A 19243-nucleotide genomic window follows, 5' to 3' on the forward strand; every position below is an offset into this window, starting at 1 on the left:
GAATACAGTTAGTCGTATGGATGGGTGATTCTTCCAGCAGATGGAACGGCGTGTGGGCCTTGTCATGTGGGTCCTTTGTCTCGGGAAGAAATGATGTGGAGGATACAGGAGACGGGACGGCTGCCCTTCACTCTCAAACAGACCTCAGTCAGGGTGTCAGTGAAGTCACAGGTGGCCTCTCTTCGTTTGGAGATGTCAGTGAATGCAAGTGGTGGCTGACGAGGCCGGAGCCCACGCACAGAATTCCAGGGGGAGGGAGGTAACCAGGAGTATACTGCAGAGAGTCAGTGAGAACTCAGGTGGTCAGAATGCGAGCAGGCTTTCTCAGGTCGTGGCCACACTGCACACCCCAGTGCCATGCATGACCAGCCATGTCCCAAAGGTCAGTCAGCAAAGACCTGTGCAGAGGAAGAGGGCTGGAGAGTTGCCCGGAGTAAATGGATAAGGATTCCTGAGCAAATGAAACATGTCTCTGCCATGCAGCTTGCACTGCCAGATGACACTGCCCACAGTTAGGAGACTTTTTCTGAAGCTTCTTGGAAGACGTAACAGACCCACTGAGTCTGTGTATTATGTTCATGCACTTCAGGGAAACGGAAGTCCTTCAGACCCTACAAACGATTTCCTCCTACCACCTGCTCACGGCAATAGCTTAACTTCTGCACGAGACAAGTATTGAATGAGCAGTTGCCAAGGCACAGCTGTGTGCTAGACACAGGGTGACAAGTCCCCTCCCTCCTTCGATAAGAGCCTGTTTTCCTTGGCAAGAGCTGCATAGGACCAAATTCGATGGCCTGGGACCTGCCAGAGGAAGCTGCTGAGACAGGGATCGCACGTGGTAGAAAGAATGACCAGGAAATAATTTTTTGGTTTTTGAATTAGTCTCAGGTGTACAAAACAATGTAATAGTTAGACATTTACACCCCTCACAGAGTGATAACTCCCTCCCCCAATCTACTACCCCTCTGACATCGTATATATGTAGCTGTGACGGTTCCACTGACTCTATGCCTTATGCTGTACTCCACATCCTGTGACGATATATGTATATTACATTATAGTCGACATTCAGTATTATTCACCTGCAGCTTCAGGTGTACAGAGCAGTGGTCAGGCATCTACACCGTCCATGAAATGGTCTCTCAAATAAGACAAGTGCCCATCTGACACCCTATAAAATCTTTACAACGTTATTGATTACATTCCCCAAGTTGACTTTCCTGTCCCCGTGGCCACCTTGTGGTTACTGGCTCTGCTTTCTAATCCCCTCACCTTCCTCCTTATCCCCACCCCCTCCCATCTAGCCACCCTCAGTGTTTCCTCTATGTCTCTGAGACTGTTTCTGATTACTTCGCTCATTTATTCTGTGCTTTAGATCCCACATATAAGTGAGATCATATGGTATTTGTCTTTCTCCGTCTGACTTGTTTCACTTAGCGTTATGTTCTCTAGGTCCATCCATGTTGTTTTTTTTTAAAAAAATTAAAGCATGTCAGTAGGAAGTCCTGTAAAAAGGGAACAAGCAGGTTTAAAGAGTAGCTCCACAGACCAACATGGTGCCCCAAAATATTTTTAAATAAATAACATAACCAGTGTTCCCCATGACTTGCACACACATGCACACGCACACACATGTACACATACACACACGCACATACACACATACACACATGTATACACAGGTACACATGTACACACATGTACACACACACACACTCCATTGATCTCTGCCTCAGATACTAAAACCACAGAAGTCATTTGGGAGGAGACAGAGAGGTGGTGCCAAAGGGACCATAACGCCGTTTAGGTGAATAAAAGAACCACCCTTTTTCCACAGTGGGGCCATGTACTCATCTAATACTAACTGACGATCCTTCACGTGTTCAGATGCCGCAGCTTTCCACACCTGGCTGTCATTCTCGGGCTTCTTGTTTTGTTTTGCTTTGTTTTTAACCCAGAGGTGACTTCCTTCCCCATCCAGCGTGGCCCGAGGCCGGGGTGTGCAAAGACATCAGATGGATTCTCCATGCGTTCAAAGCCTGGCTGGAAAACCAGAAAGAAGGTGCAGTGTGGATACTCACAGTGGTGAACACGGAAGTGATCTTTAGTTCCTGAGGGTTGGGATGAAGAGGTGAATCCTGTCTTCATCCGCATACGAACCAAATATCCTGAGGCAAACACCAGCGGTTCTGGCTGTAGAAGCAATGGGCCCCAACAACCCATCTCAATGCCTGTCAGCCATGACATAGGGGTCCCTGTCTTCCCTACCCATTTCTTGAAACCAGAGGAAGATGTTGTTGGAAGGGTCCTGTCCCTAAGGTATATGACGAGTACCTGATGGCATCTCAGAGCACGCTTATGCATGGAAAACATTTTCCAGAAACTGAAGTGATTGTTTCCAAGAACAGACTCCCAAGGAATGAGAAAATGGAACTTTATTGAGAATCCAGAACAAAGAAACCCAAAGCAGAACTTCAAGACCCTAGCTATAGTTGTAAAAAAAAAAAAAAGACTCGTTCATTCATTGCACGAGAACTTCAGAAAAACACTGAAGGGGTGAGTGAGGTGCCGAAGCTGAGATTCAGAAACTAGTTCTGAAATTACAAGCCACAGGCAACTGTGGTTAGAGAGAGCCCCACCATTGCAGTTTTCAGAAGACCATCTGACTGTATCGTTTCTTGCTGCTTCTAAAAACCAGAAAAGGGAGCCTGGCTGGAGAATGTCTCCGACACTGAAAATACGAACTATATGAAGAGTGTGAGGTTTCAGTCAAACAGCCAGACGGTTGGTCAGTTGACCAGTCCCGGTGTGAGGTTACTTGCAAACACCCACGCAAGTGAGTGACCTCACAAACATGGGTAACTCTGGGGGACCCTGCGTTCTGAGCATGACTCCTTTTCCACTTGCCCCATGTCCTCCAGATTGGCGACACCTGGTCTGCTTTCTGTGTGATTTTATTAACTCCTCTTAGCTACTGCATGTTTTTCAACTCCAAGTGGGCAATCGCTGTAAAATTAAGACAAAACTTTGACTTTCTAGTCAAATACAAAAGGTAATTCTTAGGAAAAAAAATTAACTTAAGGGTATGACATTAGGGAAAGAGTAAAGTTGACGGAGTGAGACAATGCATGACTTTAGGAAAATCAAATACTGACTGTGAAATGTAAAATGTCTACTATGTAATTCAAAAAGGTGAATTATCTACAACTAAATGTTCCCTGCTTTGTTACCTTTTCTTTGTCTCTCCTAATCTTCTTATACAAGACACAAGCAACTAAAGAGTACATGTTTAAAAATGCAACAAAGAAATATTTCCTATAATGTCGCTCTCGATAGCTTGTCAATAGAAAAACTGTTCATTTAGCAGTTAAGCTTTCAAATTATACCAGAAATTGACTATCTTGCAGAGGCTGTATCATTTTACATGAACTGAGTGGCAGCTAATAGGAATATAGTAAAATAGTAATAGAAATGGTAAGACATAGAAAAAAGACAGAGGGTATCACAGAACATGGTCATCATTGGAAATGTCAAGGTAAAAAGTAGTTTCTGCTTTGCTGTCTTGTACTTCCCTGCTGAGTTGATTCTGTACAGAAAATGCAAATTTTACCCCTGTAGGGTCATCCATCATTACAAGATGCTAGCATTTTGAGACCCAGGGATTAATCATTATTAGATTGGCCCTGAATCCCATCCAATCGATGCAAATTCAAGAGGAGTCATGTGCATTTTAAACATGCTCTGGTTTTTGCCTCTGCCCATTGGGTCACGGGAAACAAGCTATGATGGTGCCTGAAAATGCCTAGGCCAGGAAGGTGCGACAGTCATTCCCACAATGACTCCAGGTCAAAGAGCCAGAGTCAGCCTCGATTTATGACCAGGACACGTAGACCCCGCCTCTCAACCGGACGGGTCATGAGGAACTGGAAACCACCTTTCATCAATCACATGGAACAAGGACTAAACCTCAGCCCCCACTTGCCTCCTCACCTGGATGCTTTTACTCAGTGAACAACCTGAACTGTTGTACGAGGCAGCCCTGCCAGGAGAGGCCCACAAATGAAACTCTCTTCCTAATGGAACAATCACCCTTTGCAAGTGATTTCTTAATGCCAGGACAGGGATTTAGCTTCTTCACTGCTAAACACACTTTCCTGATTCCCCAATGGACAAGATCTAGAAATATTTAGAGTTGTTTAAGGAGTTTCCCACGCATGTCCTCCCTTGGTACAGGCCTTGGGTGTGTCCAGGAATTCATTTCCGATCATGCCATGGAATGGACCAGATGGTATAGCTCAGTCCCGGTTACTGAGCACCCATCCCACTCCCCCCATGAATGGGTGCCCTGTTGAAGTTGAAATCACTCATGAGAAACCCATAAAGAAGCACCTGTGTAATGATTGCACAGTGCAGCCGGGACCGGTTATGACTTTCTGTTCAGCATCAACGGTCGAGCATGGAGTAGGTACATGCATTTCTCCTGGGGCAGGACAGCTGGGCCGCTGTCCACTCGGTCAGCGTCTCTGAATAGTCCTCTAGAACTGGACGTTCTAAGGGCACATTTGATATTGTTTTTCTCTAGAGAGGGCGGCACCAGGAAAAGAAATGTTACAGAGCCTACAGCCCAAATATTTTGTATTCTACACCCCACTAAGTCACCCCTGAGGGATTAACAACATATGTCCCCAAGGGATGAATGAGAGAGAAGACGCATGAAGGCAGAAGGGAGGATTCATTCTGGTGCCATTTTGAAGTAAACAGAGTACCCCACTATTGTGGAGACATGGAAAATCAGGATTTCATCCTACAAAGGGCCTGGTCATTAAAGGGCCAGAATGCGATGCAGACACATTCTTTTTTCAGATCTCAAAGATGGAAAACAATGATTGAAAAGGTTGTCAGTGTCCAGAGATATTGCCAGAGAATGAGTCTTTTTAAATAATTTAAATTTGTCATTTTTGGCTCCAAGTTTTTATTTTTATATATTTTTATTTTTTATTTATATATTCCAAGTATATATATTTTTTCAAATTTTTTCTTCATTTACGGGAATGGTAATTATTAGAAAAAGATGTCTCGCATTCTCCAGCTAGTAAGAGTGGTTCTCTCGTCCACTTTAGGAGATTAAGTTGTTCATGGATGAAAAGCCTTCTAATAATTTCGGCAGAAAGAATGTCTGCATTCAGTCCTCTCTCCACCCCAACCCTCTTCACCCCCATGACTCGCAGGCAGGGCCTCCTTTTTAGAGTTAGCGTTGGTGATAGGGGCCACCCCAAAGTTGTGACACTTCTGCTCAGACAAGCATGAGAAGCTCAGGTGTTCAACTGATTTGACTAACTATTTCAGGCGTGTATTCCATTCATACCCCTCCTTTTACACACACACACACACACACACACACACACACACGGTCTGACAATTAAGTTCATGAACTCATCCTAGAAAAAGTGCTCAACACCTCATCGCTGAATATCACTACGGTCACCTTTGAAGTCCTCCCCTTGGGAAGCTATGCACTGACACCAGCGCCTAGTCCACCACTCAAAGCAATTTTGGAACTTTTTCTGGAATGGCCATTAGAGCTGCCATATTACCCTTGATGTCCTGAATGTCATCAAAGTATCTTCCTTTCAATATTTCCTTTATCTTCGGGTAAAGAAAGAAGTCATTGGGGACCAGATCAGGTGAGAACAGAGGGTATTCCAATAGTTATTTGTTTACTGGCTAAAAACTCCCTCACAGACAGCGCCGTGTGAGCTGGTGCATTGTTGTGATGCAAGAGCCACGAATTGTTGGTGAAAAATTCAAGTCGTCTAACTTTTTCATGCAGCCTTTTCAGCACTTCCAAATAGTAAACTTGGTTAACTGTTTGTCCAGTTGGTACAAATTCATAATGAACATCCCTCTGATATCAAAAAAGGTTAGCAACAGCGTTGCAACAAGTTCGTGACTTAATTGTCAAACCTTGTGTGTGTGTGTTTGTGTGTGTGTATACTGTGGGTGCCAAGAAAAGTATACACATGACTTGTATTTGTCTATTGTTATCGGTATCTATTGAGTATTACAATTTTAATCCATTTTTTTCCTTTCTTAAAAACGTGTATACGTTTTTTTGGCATCCTCTGTATATAGGGCTAGCAAATATTTGAGGAAGAAGTGGATGAATGAATGAAGAATCAGGCAAATTTAAACAGGCTCTTTTATTGCAGGACTTTTCAGAATCATCAATAGTTTATTACAGGTCATGAAACTCCAAGACATAGTTTGCATGGTCCCCCAGCATTACTGTGGAGGCGCTCGGGTTTGTCCAGGGCCCCATTTCATGCATATTTGACATTCACTTAAATCAATTATGTTTTACTGTATGTAGCAGTCTTAGTGGTTCACTTCAAGGTCAAAAACAGTGACCTTTCAAGAGGAACCACCTTCACATTGGTTTGCTGTCGCATGGAAACCACAGTTCACAAGAAAGTTGGGACCAGGCTCTCAGTGCTTTGCGGACACCCTAAGACAGCCATTCCCCAGAGCTGGTCCTGTTCCGGCTACATGACTGACAGTGGCCACCTTTATTTTTCTTCTCATTTCTCACACACAACTTTGCACTTGAAATTAAAACAACTGTATTTTTGATGGCCCCTGAGGACACTCTGGCATGTATTCCAGCGGTAATTAATGTCCTCCCATGCCAAGGTCACCATTCACCTAGTGGGCTCCTTTTGTGTTGGAATCATAGACAATAAACAGGAAATGAGCATTTTTGCCTGGAGCAGGAGGGGAAAGGCTTGCAAGATCTGAGAAGGATAATTAGGATTTGCACACAAAGACCCGTTCCAGGAGCTCTCTGCTGAAAGGGAAGGGAAGGCAATTTTCAATAAAATAAATAGGAATCCAACACAAAAGGCTTTTATTACTTATTATCTCTATAATGGACGCCTTGGTTTTAAGAGCTGTAATTAATTATAAGCGATGACAAGTGGCCAAGGAGAAGCCAGTGACCCTGGCCCTGGTGTTTGACAGCCTATTGTGATGTGCAGACATCCTGTTACATCAAGGCTGGCTCGTTTGCTAGACATTCACTTTTACCCAAAGGAGCCTCCAAGGAGAAATTACTAGAAATATAGAACACTTCAGGGAAGTTTATCCCAGTGAGGTGAAAAGACAGGGATAATCCCAAACAGAGTGGATTTTGCAAGTTTGAGGGGCCTCCCCCCACACACGGTCATCTGCTCACCGGACTGTGATGGGCGGGGAGGGGCACCAGCCTCATCCCTGTATCCCAGCTCCAAACACGAAGCTAGGCACCCGGTAGGTGTTATTGAATCATCTTTATGTAATTATTTGAATTGACCTGAGTCAAACAGACGATAATCAGATTATATAAAAATAACAGAAAGCCAATATCCCTAAATCCTGAGTGGAAAGAAATTATCCCAAACTCCCAGCAAGTTGGTGCGCGTTTATTTAGCCCAGAGGCTTCCATGACGGTGAGGCATTGGGAGGGTTGTGGTACCCACAGCACAGATGACTTGTAAAACCAGATTTCCCAGAGTTCATGCCTGCTTCAGAATCGGGGTAGCACAAGTAGGAAATGACTCTTCTTGTGAAGCTGAGAACAAAGATCTGTCTGATAGGATGTTACTTCCCTTTGAAAACTCAAAGGATGACATCCAGCAAATGGGCTTAGTTATTTGTAAGATCAGCAGAGGGGTGACGAGGGAAGGTGGCGTGTCTGCCCAACCTCCTCCGTGAATTTGGGATCCAGGATTTATGCAGAATCTGTGAACAACAAACCCCATGCGGGATGAATAATACATTTGTTGTGTCTGAGATGAAAGGGCTTGCTGGGCCAGGAAATAAAGAGGGTCATGGATATTTAAGTAAAACTAAGATGGAAGCATTTTTTTTAAACGGCATATTATCTGTATATAAATAATAGTAACAATAACTGCAAGAACAAATGGTTCTGCTCGTCTTCCTCCCCAAAAGCATCAGAAAGCCCTCTTCTTGGACATCATCACGCCTTAATGCAAGTTCAGAGCAGACGTTGACAATGCACAATGAACATTTTTTGTATGGTCCCCATAACTCAGACATTTTATTCACTGAAATGGACCTTTTGATTCTATTGGCCTTTTCTACTCAGAACCCAGTCTTCTAGAACAGGCGTCCAGGGTGGTAGTTAACTTCACGACATCTGGAGCCAGACAACCTGTATCCCTGTGTCTCTCCCTCCTGCCGACTGTGCACCCTGGAGCCACAGGCTCTGAGTCTCAAGCCTGAGTTTGGTCATTTGGGGGATGATGACACCTCCTGCCTCACGTGTGTTGTGAGGACGAAATGAGCCACTGTGAGTGAAGTACTGTGACAGCCCTAGACCCGGGAGCACCGTGCGAAAACGAGCTTTCTTGTTCTCATACTCCTGCTCCACAGCAATGCTGTCTGTGGCTGTACTGGGCCCGGTGCCCAGAGACACACTGGCATCGAATGTGCCCTGTAGCATCCAGGGAGCGCGTGCTGAGGCGCCGTATTCGTTTCCTATCACCATTAGAATGAACTACCATAAACGCAGCAGCTTCAAAACCCCCCAAATCTATCACCTTCTCGTGCTGGGCATCCGAAGGCCTGCAGTCATGGTGCCGGCAGGGCCGCTTCCTTCCAGAGGCTCTGAGGGAGAGTCCATTTCTGTGCCGTTTCCAGCTTCTGGAGGCCGGCGACGTTGGCTCTTGTTCTGCCTCCATCGTCACTTCTGCTCTGACTCGGGCGTCTTGCCCCGTCTCCCTCTTACAATGAGTTGGATGATTATGTTGGGCCGCCTGGACAAACCAGGGCAATCACCTCCTCTCAGGAGTCTTAGTTTAATCACATCTGCCAAGTCCCATTTCTCATGGAAGGTACCGAAGTCACAGGTTTCAGGGATTAGGATGTGGCCATCTTCAGGGGGACGCCATTCTTCCTATCACAGAGACGTCTCGTTCTAAGCCCTTAATTTCTCCCTTTTCTGCTAAACCTGCTCCCCCTTCCTGATCTTCCTCCTTTCAGAAAATAGCAACAGTTTACTAAATGCACGTTTAATGACAAAAAATGGCTGTGAGTCTGATAAATTTCTCAAAGTCATGGCACCCTTGCTTGGCATTAAAAAAAAAGTGCCTATTAAGCAAATGCATATTTACAAGGAAAAGAAAGAAAAAGAAGGGAAGAAACAGATGTCTCTCATTAGCAAAAGAAGGGCTTTCATTTTTACCCAACTTTAATTTTCTTCCTTAATGCTCATCACTAGATGTGATAAAGGCCTCAGTCAAATAATCAAATTTTGAAAGTTTCCAGACACGAGGAACTCTGTAGAGGTGAGACAAAGGACACACCAGCTTGGCCAGACTCTGGACAAGGAGATGGCTTCGATTTGTTCTGAGATTATATGACCTTCCAAAATGGTATTCAAATGAAACACTTTCATCCAGGGTTAGAAGAGCAAGCAAGACACAGCACTGACCTTGACCTGACCTTGTGTCCACCACCACGTCTGTGCCTGGTCACTGTGCTCATGGAAACTGCTCACAAAGGATGTTAAGTCAACTCCATTGGCCAGGAGGGTGTCCGGACCCTTCCCTTCTGCATCATTCATCACTTCCACCAGTTCTAGGTCATTCTCTTTCTTAGGCTCTCAGCAAGGGTGTAGAGTTTCCCCAACTCATCAGAGAGGCCAACACATGATTCCAAGGACCCCACTTTGAAGGCAAAAATGGTGACTTTGGTATTGTGACAGGTTGGACTTACGGGTTGCCATATCCGTCCTCCTCAGAGCTTGTACATTTCCCTTATCGCCAAGCGCAGAAATTCAGCGAAACTCCGACACGCTCCCAGTCTTGTTTGATGGAATTACCTGCACACTGAGGGCTGCAGGTGGTGGGCGCGTGGCCAGGGCCCACGGCCGGAGCGCACTGCTGGCTCCCCAGAGGCTGCTGAGCTTCTGGTCTTCCAATTTCTATGTGTTGTCAAATAGTTCAATTGTTCAAAACTTCCTGAATAGTTTGGAATCTCTGCTGTACCGATGGGTAAGAACATGTTGTTAGTTTGGTCCTCTGGGAAGCAGAAGCTCAGATAAGTTAGGAGCCCAGGCAGTTTCCTGGGGGCAACACCCATGGAATGGGAGATGACAGACAGGGCAGAGGGGATTTGGGAAGTGGACCTGATGCAGTTTCAGTATGGGGAGGTCCGAGGCCCATCAGAGGAACGCTGCCTTGGACGGCATTGGCCAGACCCTGTATCCCCACGGTTATTTGCTCCGCCATTGCCGCGCTGCCCAGGGAGACTGAAAAACCAAGGCAGGTCCAGCACAACAGGTGGCGCCTGTCAGCTAATGACCACGTGCAGCTCAATGTCCACCTATAGAAATCCAGGTGGCATACCTGCACAGCAGCCACCAACAGGTACCTGTAATGGACTTACTCCCACTCCTGAGGAGGGCTTGTTTCCTTGATGAGTTCTTTATCGGAGAGGTAGATTTCATTTGCACATTTGTTCATTTATCATTCCCCCATTCATTTAATAGATTTTTGCAGGGCTATGATTTTCACCAGCCCTGTGCTGGGACAAGCATCCCTGCCTTCCAAGAGCTCGCACTGGGGGGCAGTGAGGCCAGTAACCAGGGCTCCCCCCAGAGGAGTGGCTGAAGTGGTCACGGGAGGCTGGGCTCTGCAACAGCGGCCAAGCACCTGGTCTCTTGGGCCAGGATTGACCTTCCAGGGACATACAAAACCAATCTATCTGATCTTCCTGGTGGTTAAAATTCTGGATTACTGGAAGTACGCGGTGTTACACCCAACATGCACGCAAGCATTTTGTCTAAAACACATGACTGACTCCTAAGATGAATCTCATTTGAGTCTTAGGTGGGACCAAGGATGGACAAGCAGATTCCTTCTCCTCTGGAGCCCCTGCCTGTCAGTTGTAGGGAGCTGAGATCCCAAACCAGGTGGACATGGGGTCAGAGATGGTGCGTGAGACCCCAAAGCTGTACCAAGGAAAGAAACCAGAGCAGATGCAGGAAAGGGCCAACAGAGGGGGAAGCTAGAAACAAACCATAAAATAGTGGCTTAGACTAATCTACTTAATTATAAGCCAAGCCGGAATCTAAGCATGAGGCACTGCGACATTTAGTAACAGGTGCCATGATTATCCCTACTTTACAAATGAGGGGACTGAGGCCCTTTGAAAATGGAGGAGGAACACAGAGAAGGCAGGACCAGGGACAGGGGCTGAGAGACGAGCTGCTGACAGCACAAGCTGGAGTGAGATAGACTCTTACGTAGGACGAGGTTCATCTGGGCCCCGGAAACTCCCCGTCACGATGAGGAGGCCACCCCTCGCCCCACCCCCTGCCATCCGGGCTTGTCATGGCCTTGGTTGGTTGGCAGCAGACCGCCCTGCTCCCAGCTGGGCGTCAGGCACAGTTTATATTTTCCAGGCATTGCTGGGGTGTCATTCTCATCATGTTTGTCAAGCCTCCTCACTTGAATCTTCAACGGACACACAGTTTATTTCTCCAGGACATTGGCATCACCAACTGCCTGTCCAGAAATGGAAGAAAGGTCCTCCCAGGCAAACATTTTACAAGTTATCCCTTGCATTGACCGTGACCTTGGAGTCTCTAATGCAGAGGAATCCGGGTGGGAATGGGGGTGAAATTTATAACAGCTGCCCCCAAAGGCAGACAGCGTGATTAATAGGTGCTGATAAAGTGATCGTGTCGCAGGTGGTCTGATATAATAAAGGGATGTACCATGGTCCATCGGGGAGCTTTTTCTAAGAGGAAGGATGGATTTCTTAGGAAGAGCAAGGCTCTGTCCAAACCCTCCTCAGCTCTCAGCAATGAGGGGTTGTTTGCTCTGAAGGTGACAGTTAGCTACATTGATTACGGGGACAACGACTCTTCAGTGAGCGTCTGCCCTGTTGGACACTGCCTAGAGCCTGGGTATAAAACATGGAAGAAGACAGACGAAAACTCCTGCTCTCGTGCACTTAATTCTACTGGAAGACTGATAAGAAACAAGTGTGTTAGTGAAAGTCATAGTGTATCAGAGACATGTAAGGGCCATTGACAAGAGTAAAGCAGGGAAGAGGGAGAGTGTGTGATTGGTACGCGGGGGAGCATTTTAGGAAAATGGTTAGGAATTCCTCACTGAGAAGGTGATCCCACTGGAACAACTCAGGGTGGTAACTGAAAGGCAGAATAATAAAATCACAGCCGTAACAATTAGCAGCGCTTCTAAAGCCTTTCCTATGCGCCAGGTACGGCCATTACAGCTTACCCGACTGAGTCTGCGTTTTGCAGATGAGGAAACTGAGACACAAACAATTAGGAGCTTGCCCAAGTGTCACAGGCAATAAGCTGCATGGCAGGCGTTGCCCAGGCGGTCCTGCTCCGGCCGGCATCCGTGCTCTGACGCAGCGTCCCTGTGTCTTCCCTACGATGCAGTAGAGAATGGACAAGGCCTTGAGTCTGCAACCAGGTCGTCAGGGCTGCAGAGTGCAACCTCTGCTGCCCGCTGGCCAGGGGACTTGAGAAGTCATTGCACTCAGTGCATCAGTGACGAGAACAGGACGCGCCTTGGGCCGTGGTGAAGTTTAAACACACTAATACACATAAAGCTCTAAGAAGAGTTCCTGGCTCCGTGAAGAATGTTGGTGATTTCCTGTTAATACCGCCACGATGAGTAGGACCGTTCACATGTGAATAAGGTGCAGGGAAGGTACCAAAGTCGTCCTTGGTGGAGAGTTTGTCAGGAACCATTCACTGGCCCTGCCTGTGGCGCTTTCAGGAGTGTCTGCGTCACCACATTTCTGCTTCTTCACCAACCCAACCGTGTTCGGGGAGAATGTCCCCCATGGTCCTTCTGTCCCCAACCATTAACAGGGGTCGATGAGATGTGCAAACAGGAGGGAAGTGACTGAAACCCCTGAGGACCCAGGCTGGTCCCCTGGAGAGCCTTGTCACCTCATCCGTGGGTAGGAGGAGGTGGGGTTCAGGGTTCAGGGGTGAACCCGGGGTGCCGCAGAGCCTGCTGGAGGGTCGCAGGCAGCCAGGGAGAGTCATTGTTTAATGACACCTCCATGGGAGGGCTCTCTACCATCATCTCCAGTTTTTACTTCTCGTGATACTTTCTTTCACATATGAATTTATTCAGACGCCTACACTAAGCCATCCACCCACCGTGCTACAGCCCCTGAGGGGAAGAGAATTACTTGCTATTTTTAAGTAGTGGAGCCAAGTTTGTTTGACTGTGGGTTGAGATTTGATATTTGACTGGGTAACAGTTTCCTCTACAAAATTATATATTCCTAACATGTTTTATTAAAATGAAGGTTGCTCTTCTCTCTGCCCTGTTACTTAAGCTGAAAATTACACCTTTCAGTTCCTCCTGCCATGATCGACTCTCAGTATAACACAAAAGAGGGCCGTGTCTGAGGAGAGCCCCACCCTCCCCCATAATCATGGATAAAGGGAAAGGGGCACTTACGGAAATTGCGGCTACTAATCAGGCAGAACTTTAAAAAGCTTCATTTTCAGAAATGCCTTTGCATCAAAATATCTCAATTTCCCTAGGCTCATGCGAAGAGTCCAAATATGAGAAAAGCAATACAAGGAAGAAAACAGGTAAACTGAGAACTGAAAGAGAAAGGGTGAGAATTCCATTAAAATTACTAACTTTTCACTTTATCGGAAATATGAAGGATTGAAACACTAATATAACACTGCAGAGCAGCCGGAAGGAAGGGCCAAAGTGGCAATTCTAACTACACCGCCCCCACCCCCTCCAAAGGACACCTGGTGCCCCCGGCAACGCCTTGTAAACCACGCCCACCTCTGCAGCCCCTGCACACAGAGAGAGCTCATTTGGGAAAGAGTTTCTGGAAAATTAGATATCAGAAAGAAACTTCACGAAGGATTGGCTGTGAACTGCATAACTTATTTACTTTCTCCAAAGGCAGGGTTTTATTCTCACTGGTTTGCAAAGGCCTTGTTGATGTGCGTTTTCAGAAATCCCGGTGTATGGTCGGGTCACGTGATCAGCCACAATCGTGCCGGAGCATTTGAAACGGCCTCGTTTGCCTTTCGTCAGGAACGTCCATCCTTACCTGAGTGGATCCTCATCACTTTTATCCCCAGACGGTGCCGGCAGCGAATCGCCTCCCCCAGGACCAGGCCCACCGGGCGGGCACTCACACCACGGCTGGACCAGGAGACGGTTTTAACTGCTGTCACCGTCCAAGGCTTAGAGAAAAGCCCTGTGGTTCATCTGATTCTCAGTGATCTTTGCAGTCCCTTCCTTACATTAAAACAAATTCTCAGTTTGATACGAATGCATCCTGAGCGCCTCTCTAATACCAGCAAATCTTTTTTAATGAAGAGAAAACTGGTCTCGGCTTGGAACCTTTGTCAGCCAACAGAATCTAACTAGAATTTAGTGCCATTATTTTTCATCCATTACGTATTTGGCGAGAAAGGATACTTTTCTGGTGGCACGTGACGCATATTTCCATTTCTGGTACGTACGAAAGGTATGACGATTAAGTTCGCAAACCTTCCACCGTGTAAGCGCACGGTGGAAAGTTCACGAACTCGACTGTCCTACCTTTGTGTGTAAAATTTCCTTTACATATGGATTCCTTTAAATACACTCGTATGTCCTGTGTTCTCGGGGGCCAGCCTCCGTCACGCAGCCTTCCCCTGTGACACACCCGTTATCACCCAGGGCAGGTGTGGGCCTTCTCAGCGCTGGATGTGCATTTCCCACTGAGTGCAGACCACAGTGAGTCATCTGCTCTGCTGTCCGTGTGCTTTTGGATACTTCCCCACTTGGGACTAGGACAAGTAGAGCTGCCGTGGACACGCTAGGGCATGTCTTTTGGGGGGGCTGTATATGCATTTCTCTTGGGGGCGTATATACATTTCTAGGGTGTATGTATGCCCTGGACTCTGGGGTATGCATGTGTGCAGCCTTGATAGATTTTTCCAGAAAGTTTATCAAGCGGCCTGTACCTGCCCCTGCAGCTGCAGGATATAAGAGGTCTGGCTGCTCCACATGCCTGCCAGCACTTCGCGTATTTCTGTCTTTCGTTTGAGCCATTTGAGTGAGCGGCCTTGCATTGAATTCCCTGGGGAAGGTTGAGGCCGTTTCACGTGTCTCTTGGCCATTTAGGCTTTTTGGTGAGATGCCTGTTCAAACCGTATGCTGCTCACTTTCCTGCTGGGTTGCAGAATGTTAGAATGTCAGAAGTGGTTGTTACTTTGACGGGGGGAGTAGTGGCTAGAAGGGGACCCAAGGGGATTTCTGGAGACGCAGTAATGTTATGGATTGTTATCTGGGCATGCAGGATTTGTAAAGTTCAAGCTGTGCACGGTTTTTGTATAAACTTACAAAAAGTTTAAAATGAAAGGAAATGACAAAGAAACAGTTAAGGAAGTAATACTAGAAGAGGGTGTTCACAGATCTGTCCACACCCACGTGGGGTGTACACAGGGCGCTGCCGTGTGGGAAGCGTTGGCTCATCCTGCAGCCGGCAGGGGTCAGAGGCAGGACGACAGCCTGACGTCATGGTCACGCAGCCAGAAACGCCCGGTCTGGTGTGTTTGCTGCCCAGCCTGGGCCGCAGGGATGGGGACACAACTCCGTGTTTCTGTGCCTTCCTCCATCCTCACTCCGCATCACAGTCGGGGCCTGTCCAATCACTGATGTGTTTCTGTCCCTCATCTGCTCAGAAACCCTTCATAGCACCCAGCAGCCACTGAATACAGACCCGCGCTGGAGCAGTAACCAGAGGACCCTTCCCCGTCTGGCTCCCACCCACCAGCGCCGTCACACACCTGGGGCCCTGAGCACACCTGGGGCCTGCAGACAGCCAGGGCAGCCGCACTGTTTGGGAATATGCAACGTAATCATTATGCATTTCCCAGTGATAATACGTTAAATAAGACAAACGTGCGGATACACATCTCACGGAGTCAGCGTTTTATAGATGACGGCTTGCAATGTGTTGTATGTGGTGCTCTGACCACTTTGCAAAGCTGGTATCCAGCATTCATCCCCTTTGGATTGTAGGGGCTTCAGATGCGGGGCGAGGTGGGAAAGGCTACGTTTCGGTCAGGTAACGAACGAGACGGACGTCTGTCCCAGACAGTGGCTGTGCCATGGGCTCCCATGGGACAACAGAGCCTGTGCCCGCAGTTCGATGGGGATCAATTTTCATGAGAACTCGTGACAGGAGCCGTGAGAGCCCACGTCTCAGGACAGTGGGGCAGCCTGCAGGTGAACAGCGGCAGGAAGCCGCTAGAATCCTGAGGGCTGGAGGGGCCAAGCCAAGGATCTGGGACCCCGAGGACAGAGAGGAAAACGTGAAGGAAGGGCGGCACCCCCAGAGTGGGAGCCAGCGCAGGAAATCCCCGAAGTGGAGTGGGACCATGGGGCGCTGGTCTCCCCAGTGGGGGAGGAACCACAGACAGAACAAAGTCCATGCCAGAAATCACCCCAAGGTAGAGAGAAGACTGGGGGGAAAGGCTTTGGCTCCTTCCCCACCCTTATCCTCCATCACAGACCTCCACTGCTCAAACCTGCCCAGAAGCGGGCACGGGAGCCTGGGAAGCCGTTTTCAAGGTCAGGCCCTGCCCTACAGAGCAGAGCCGAAGAGCAGGGGCTGGGGTTCGGAGCAAGCAGAGAAAGAACCAAGGCATGGGAATACCCAACAGCAGGCATAGCTCTGTCATCCTGGAGGGAGGTCCATTTTGAGTGACCCCATGTCGTGAAGTCCCTTCTGTGTCATTCACCCCCTCCAGTCGAGCAGGGCTGTGTGCACGTCAGCTCCCATAAAGCGGGCACACATTTCCTCCACCCCTCGATCTAAGCTGTCTGGAAGGTCCCCAGGGATGGTTGACTAAGGTTGGACTCAGAGAAGAGCAGCGAGGCTCACGGGATGAGCCGGGTGGTATAGCCACCTCGCTGGCCCACCTGGGTGCACCCCGCACCCTGTCTCTGGTGGGAAAGCAGGGCTAGGATCCGGACCACGTGTGAAGGCCTAGCAGGAGAGCTTGGGACCCCTCAGCCTCAGTCCCCAAAGCCTTGAGATAACACCAGGGCCGAAGTCCCTCTTTCCTGGGGCTTAAGGCAGTGTCAGCTTACACCGAGGAAGTGCTCTGCTCCCATCCGAACGTGTCTTAAGAACTAGGAAAAAAAAAAAAAAGGCAAAAACAAAACCATACACTTAATAGGAAAGACAATCTTCCCTAAGTTTTTTGTTTTGTTTTGTTTTGTTCTTTTAATCTCACAGGAGGGCTCCTAAGTCATTGGTTCTAAAGTTGACCTAAATCTCCACTCTCCACTATGATGGGATAATTTGGCACAGGTAGAAGGAAGTAGCCAGCCTAAAATGGGGGAGAAAGCTAGAGGTGTGTTATGTTTCTTCTTATCACTAAATGTCCAAGAGAGCATTTGTGATGTTACCCAGGAAACTATTGTTTATTTCACCTTCCCGTGGGCTCTGAATATATTCTTCTCTGAGCAGCAACCACTGGACGCACAAACCAACCGACCCCCAAGCCTGTACGAGCACGGTGGAGAGAATGAGAACTGTCTGATACATCGAGGGGCGAGTGTGGCCGCCCTCGGTGATAACAGAGGGGCCCCTCTCTGTTGTCTGAGTGCAGTTCTTGTGGCCTGCGTTCTGTTTTCCTTCAATTTACAAGTCTCACTTTCTACTCTTTGTGATACAGAATATGTCGCTGAGTCAATTACCTGAGTGCATTTTTCTCTTCATCTCTCTCAGGGGCAGAATAGTGACTTAAATTCTACCCGGGGTTATGCATTTCTATGTGAAGGCCATGAACACACCGCATTCGAGTAAATGTTGTTAAGACAGATGTGAGACGGCTGAGTCCCAGATGCCAACTCTTAGGGCTGTCACGGATGTGGAGACAATTCTTATTGGAAGTGTTTGTAATTCTCAGCAAATGTTTTCAAAACGTGCCCCCCAGGAACATACATGGATGCACTCGCTAGCTTGCCAGCCACACAGAGTAAGTGACCGATACTCTGTCTTCAGTTACAAATTAACTTGGGGACTTTGGAAACATCCCACAATATCTGTGAGCTGGAGGTCTCTATGAATGTCAGTCTGTCGAGACCCACAAATAATCCTGGGACACTTAGAACACACAGGCCCGGGAGCTCGGGACATCTGGTCTACCAGTATCTCTCCCTCTGGCTCAGCCAAGGCGGAGGCTCCCATTTGCTGCCTGAGCCACGATGATTTCACCCAGGTGGATGTCTTGCTGCCAGAGTCCAACACATTTTACTCAATCAATGGAGTTATTGTTCTGAGGCCAAAAAGGTCTCCATTTCATAGCTTTACCTTTGTTTCACCCGTTATATGAGTGTGATATTAATCTCTAACTCTGAGTGGCAGAATCCTCCCAGAACTATAAAAAAGACGAAGGAAATACGAAGAACGTCTGCTGAGTACTCCCCTGGCATACCTTTTCATTTCACCAGTCACACCATGGCAGCAAAACAAATATTACAGGCTTGTGTAAAGTTCCATAACTAATCACATAAATGACAGGAATCACCCATCCTCCGCAATTCTCATTTAGGATGTGTTTCTCCTCTACTGTGTTCTTTCCCCCACGATTTGTGTCGTGCGTCCACTAAGGCACAAACCTGAAAGAACCTGCGATCCATTTGGGTATGTCCTTCATTTATAGCGCAGGGATTGCGAGCTGTAGTCGCCTCCCTTCTTTGGTTTAATCTGAACCAAAATACAGTATTTGCTGTAGGAGTTACTAGGGTGGACGTGTAAAACTGTCAAAGCAAACTCGGAAACACTGCTCGAGAACTGTGTTCATTTTCCTTCTCCTGTCGCCCTTGAAGGGACACCTAAACCTGGTTACCGTCTTTCTTCCTGGAAGGAGTATGCATTTTCTCACAACTAGTAGCCATCCCAGGCTGCATCCGGGGCTACGTCAACGTGGCTAGCTCATTGCCTATGGAACCAACACTGTAGGAAATTCAGTCGCTAGATGATATGTCCAAATTCCATAGCACTTAATTCACAAAGACTGAAGTTGTTGGTGGCCTCTGTGCCTGTCTTACCATTTTGATGAGGCTTTCCAAAGTCTCGGGAGAAACCGATGCCACAAAAATCTAATTTCTAGGAAAACAATAAGGAAAAAGAATAAATGTTGTTTGGTTTC

Source organism: Rhinolophus ferrumequinum, chromosome 25 (genome assembly GCF_004115265.2).
Source record: "Rhinolophus ferrumequinum isolate MPI-CBG mRhiFer1 chromosome 25, mRhiFer1_v1.p, whole genome shotgun sequence".
Lineage (NCBI taxonomy): Eukaryota > Metazoa > Chordata > Mammalia > Chiroptera > Rhinolophidae > Rhinolophus > Rhinolophus ferrumequinum.